General features: G+C 39.6%; 1 non-coding gene across 1 annotated transcript; it reads left to right on the top strand.

Annotated features, from left to right (window-relative positions):
* The first annotated feature begins 4,100 nt into the window (after positions 1-4,100).
* LOC112787755 (small nucleolar RNA R71) lies at positions 4,101-4,204 on the top strand. Its single transcript, XR_003195149.1, has one exon. It is a non-coding gene; the product is annotated as a small nucleolar RNA R71 (small nucleolar RNA).
* Positions 4,205-5,752: the final 1,548 nt, after the last annotated feature.

Raw genomic sequence — 5,752 nt, 5'->3', positions numbered from 1 at the left:
AAACAACAACTTCAAAAGGCATATGCACTGTTCAAGCATACATTCAGAAAACAAGAAGCATTGTCACCACATCAATATAATTAAACTAAGTTCAAGGATAAATTCGAAACTCATGTACTTCTTGTTCTTTTGAATTAAAACATTTTTCTTTTAAGAGAGGTGATGGATTCATAGGACATTCATATCTTTAAGACAGAGTTTACTAACTACTAATGATCATGTAATGAAGACACAAACATAGATAAGCACATAACATAGAAAACGAAAAACAGAAGAAATAAGAACAAGGAATGAATCCACCTTAGTGATGGTGGCGTTTCCTTCTTGAGGAACCAATGATGTCCTTGAGCTCTTCTATGTCTCTTCCTTGTCTTTGTTGCTCCTCCCTCATTGCTTTTTGATCTTCTCTTATTTCATGAAGCATGATGGAGTGCTCTTGATGTTCCACCCTTAGTTGTCCCATATTGGAACTCAATTCTCCTAGGGAGGTGTTGATTTGCTCCCAATAATTTTTGTGGAGGAAAGTGCATTTGAGGCATATCCGGGATCTCATGGAAATGAGCTTCTTGCGCCTCTTGAGCTCCATGACTGGGCTCTCTTGCTTGCTCCATCTTTTTCTTAGTGATGGACTTGTCCTCTTTGATGAGGATATCTCCCTCTATGTCAATCCCAGCCGAATTGCATAGGTGGCAAATGAGGTGAGGAAAGGCTAACCTTGCCATGGTGGAGGACTTGTCAGCCACCTTGTAGAGTTCTTGAGGTATAATCTCATGAACTTCCACCTCTTCTCCAATCATGATGCTATGGATCATGATGGCCCGGTCTATAGTAACTTCAGACCGGTTGCTAGTGGGAATGATTGAGCATTGAATGAACTCCAACCATCCTCTAGCTATAGGCTTGAGGTCCAATCTTCTTAGTTGAACCGGCTTGCCTTTGGAGTCAATCTTCCATTGAGCTCCTTCTACACATATGTCCATAAGGACTTAGTCCAACCTTTGATCAAAGTTGACTCTCCTTGTGTAGGGACGTGCGTTCTCTTCCATGTATGGCAAGTTGAACGCCAACCTCACATTCTCCGGACTAAAATCTAAGTATTTCCCCCGAACTATTGTAACATAGTTCTTTGGATCCGGGTTCTTACTTTGATCATGGTTCTTGGTGATCCATGCATTGGCATAGAACTCTTGAACCATTAGGATGCCGACTTGTTGGATGGGATTTGTTAGAACTTCCCAACCTCTTCTTTGAATTTCATGTCGGATCTCCGGATACTCATTTCTTTTGAGTTTAAAAGGGACCTCAGGGATCACCTTCTTCTTGGCCACAACATCATAGAAGTGGTCTTGATGGGCTTTGGAGATGAACCTTTCCATCTCCCATGACTCGGATGTGGAAGCTTTTATCTTCCCTTTCCCTCTTCTAGAGGATTCTCCGGTCTTTGATGCCATCAATGGTAATGGAAAAACAAAAAAGCTATGCTTTTACCACACCAAACTTATAATATTGCTCGCCCTCGAGCAATAAACAAAAGAATAGAAGAAGAAGAAGAAGAAATATGGAGAGGGAGAGGGAGATGTGGTTTCGGCTAAGGAGAGTGTAGAGGGGTGTGTTGTGTGAATTTGATGAAGAATGGAGGTCTTTATATAGGGAAGGGAGGGGGGTTAAGGTTCGGCCATATGGGTGGGTTTGGGTGGGAAATTGGTTTTGAATTTTGAAGGTAGGTGGAGTTTATGAGGTAGGTTTATGGGGAAGAGTGGATGGATATGAGTGGTGAAGAGGTGATGGGGAAGAGAGTTTGAGGTGATTGGTGAAGGGTTTTTGGGGAAGAGTGGTTATGGTGTTGTGTGAAAGAAAGTGGTGAGAAGAAGTGAGTGGAGGTAGGTGGGGATCCTGTGGGGTCCACAGATCCTGAGTGGATCCTGTGGGGTCCACAGATCCTGAGTGGATCCTGTGGGGTCCACAGATCCTGAGGTGTTCAAGGATTTACATCCCTGCACCCATTAGGCATGTAAAAATGCCTTTGTACCCAACTCTGGGCGTTCAGCGCCAGGTTGGTGGCCATTTTGGGCGTTCAACGCCCATTTGTGTGCCATTTCTGGCGTTGAACGCCAGAACCATGCCTGTTCTGGCGTTCAGCGCCCAGAAGCTGCCCATTTTGGGCGTTCAGCGCCAGAACCATGCTCTGTTCTGGCGCTGAACGCCAGACAGATGCTCCTCCAGGGTGTGATTTTTCTTCTGCTATTTTTGATTCTGTTTTCAATTTTTTTATTTATTTTGTGACTCCACATGATCATGAACCTAAGAAAACATGAAAAACAATAAAAATAAGAATTAGATAAACATTGGGTTGCCTCCCAACAAGCGCTTTTTTAATGTCAATAGCTTGACAGTGGGCTCTCATGGAGCCTCACAGATGTGCAGAGCTTTGTTGAGACTCTCCAACACCAAACTTAGAGTTTGGATATGGGAGTTCAACACCAAACTTAGAGTTTGGTTGTGGCCTCCCAACACCAAACTTAGAGTTTGACTGTGGGGGCTCTGGTTGACTCTGCTCTGAGAGAAGCTTTTCAAGCTTCCTCTCCATGGTTGCAGAAGGAGATCCTTGAGTTTTGAATACAAGGAAGTTCTCATTCCATTGAAGGACTATTTCACCTCTGTCAATATCAATCACAGCTCTTGCTGTGGCCAGGAAAGGTCTTCCTAGGATGATGGATTCATCCTCTTCCTTTCCAGTATCCAGAACTATGAAATCAGCAGGGATGTAAAGGCCCTCAACCTTTACTAAAACGTCCTCTACTTGTCCATAAGCCTGTTTTCTTGAACTGTCTGCCATCTCTAATGAGATTTTAGCAGCTTGCACCCCATAGATTCCCAGTTTCTCTATTACAGAGAGGGGCATGAGGTTTATTCCTGAACCAAGGTCACATAGAGCCTTAAAGATCATAGTGCCTATGGTACAAGGTATTATGAACTTTCCAGGATCCTGTCTCTTCTGAGGCAATGTCAGTTGATCCAGATCTCTTAGTTCATTGATGAACAAGGGAGGTTCAACTTCCCAAGTATCAATGCCAAATAATTTGGCATTCAGCTTCATGATTGCACCAAGAAACTTGGCAGTTTACTCTTCAGTAACATCCTCATTCTCTTCAGAAGAGGAATACTCATCAGAGCTCATGAAGGGCATAAGGAGGGTTAATGGAATCTCTATGGTCTCTAGATGAGTCTCAGATTCCTTTGGTTCCTCAGAGGGAAGCTCCTTATTGATCACTGGACGTCCCAGGAGGTCTTCCTCCTTGGGATTCACGTCCTCTCCTCTCCTCACAGGTTCGGCCATGGCGCTTATGTCAATGGCCTTGCACTCTCCTTTTGGGTTCTCTTCTGTATTGCTTGGGAGAGTACTAGGAGGGATTTCAGTGATCCTTTTACTCAGCTGGCCCACTTGTGCTTCCAGATTTCTAATGGAAGACCTTGTTTCATTCATGAAACTTACAGTGGCCTTAGATAGATCAGAGACTAGATTTGCTAAATTAGAAGCATTTTGTTCAGAGTTCTCTGTCTGTTGCTGGGTTGATGATGGAAAAGGTTTGCTATTGCTAAACCTGTTTCTTCCACCATTATTAAAGCCTTGTTGGGGCTTTTGATCCTTCCATGAGAAATTTGGATGATTTCTCCATGTTGAGTTATAGGTGTTTCCATAAGGTTCACCTAAGTAGTTCACCTCTGCTATTGCAGGGTTCTCAGGATCATAGGCTTCTTCTTCAGAAGATGCCTCTTGAGTACTGTTGGATGCAGCTTGCATTCCATGCAGACTCTGAGAAATCATATTGACTTGCTGAGTCAATATTTTGTTCTGAGCCAATATGGCATTCAGAGTATCAACTTCAAGAACTCCCTTCTTCATAGGCGTCCCATTGCTTACAGGATTCCTTTCAGAAGTGTACATGAACTGGTTATTAGCAACCATGTCAATGAGTTCTTGAGCTTCTGCAGGCGTTTTCTTTAGGTGAATGGATCCACCTGCAGAGGTATCCAATGACGTCTTAGATAACTCAGACAGACCATCATAGAATATATCCAGGATGGTCCATTCTGAGAGCATGTCAGAAGGACACTTTTTGGTCAACTGTTTGTATCTTTCCCAAGCTTCATAGAGGGATTCACCTTCTTTCTGTCTGAAGGTTTGAACATCAGCTCTAAGCTTGCTCAGCTTTTGAGGAGGAAAGTACTTGGCTAAGAAAGCCGTGACCAGCTTATCCCAAGAGTTCAGGCTGTCTTTAGGTTGAGAATCCAACCATAATCTAGCTCTGTCTCTTACAGCAAAAGGGAAAAGCATGAGCCTGTAGACTTCAGGATCTACTCCATTAGTCTTAACAGTATCACATATCTGCAAGAATTCAGTTAAGAACTGAAAAAGATCTTCAGATGGAAGTCCATGAAACTTGCAGTTCTGCTGCATCAGAGAAACTAATTGAGGTTTCAGCTCAAAGTTGTTTGCTCCAATGGCAGGAATGGAGATGCTTCTTCCCTGTAAATTGGAATTAGGTGCAGTAAAGTCACCAAGCATTCTCCTTGCATTGTTGTTGGGTTCGGCTGCCATCTCCTTTACTTGTTCGAAATTTTCAATCAAGTTGTCTCTGGATTGTTGTAATTTAGCTTCTCTTAATTTTCTCTTCAGAGTCCTTTCAGGTTCTGGATCAGCTTCAACAAGAATGCCTTTTTCTCTGTCCCTGCTCATAAGAAAGAGGAGAGAAAAAGAAAAGAAGAGGAATCCTCTATGTCACAGTAAAGAGGTTCCTTATTGTTAGTAGAAAAGAAGAAGAAGAAATTCGAACACAGATAGAGGAGGGGGTTCGAATTTGGTGATGATGTGAGGAAGAGATGTTAGTAGATGAATAAATAAATAGAATAGGATGAGAGAGAAGGAGGGATTTTTCGAAAATTATTTTTGAAAAGGAGTTAGTGATTTTTGAAAATAGTTTTTGAAAAATATTTAGTAAATTTTTTTTTTCGAAATTTTTTTTTGAAATCGAAAATAAAAATAAAAATAATTAGTTAATTAAAAAGAAATTTTTGAAAAAGGGGGAGATATTTTCGAAAATTAGAAAGGGAGAATTAGTTAGGTGGTTTTGAAAAAGTTAAGAAACAAATAAAAAGTTAGTTAGTTAGTTGAAACAAACTTTGAAAAGATAAGAAGTTAGGAAGTTAGAAAAGATATTTTGAAAAGATATTTTTGAAAAAGATAAGATAAGAAGATATTTTTGAAAAGATATGATTGAAATTAGTTTTGAAAAAGATTTGATTTTTAAAATCACAATTAATGACTTGATTCATAAGAAATCACAAGATATGATTCTAGAACTTAAAGTTTGAATCTTTCTTAACAAGCAAGTAACAAACTTCAAATTTTTTGAATCAAAACATTAATTGTTTATGTTATTTTCGAAAATTTGATATAAAAATAAGAAAAAGATTTTTGAAATTTTTGAAAATAACTAAGAAATTTGAAAAAGATTTGATTTTTGAAAAAAAGATTTTGAAAAAGATAAGATTTTCAAATTGAAAATTTGATTTGACTCATAAGAAACAACTTGATTTTTAAAAATTTTTGAAAAAGTCAACTCAAATTTTCGAATTTGATGAGAGAAAAAGGGAAAGATATATATATATTTTTTATTTTTGAAATTTTTATGATGCAAGAGAAAAACACTAAAATGATGCAATGCATGAAATTTTTAGATCAAAACATGTG

This window comes from Arachis hypogaea, chromosome 20 (assembly GCF_003086295.3).
Source record: "Arachis hypogaea cultivar Tifrunner chromosome 20, arahy.Tifrunner.gnm2.J5K5, whole genome shotgun sequence".
Lineage (NCBI taxonomy): Eukaryota > Viridiplantae > Streptophyta > Magnoliopsida > Fabales > Fabaceae > Arachis > Arachis hypogaea.
Note: the sequence above shows the minus strand (reverse complement) of the source record. Positions and strands in the feature narration are given on the sequence as shown.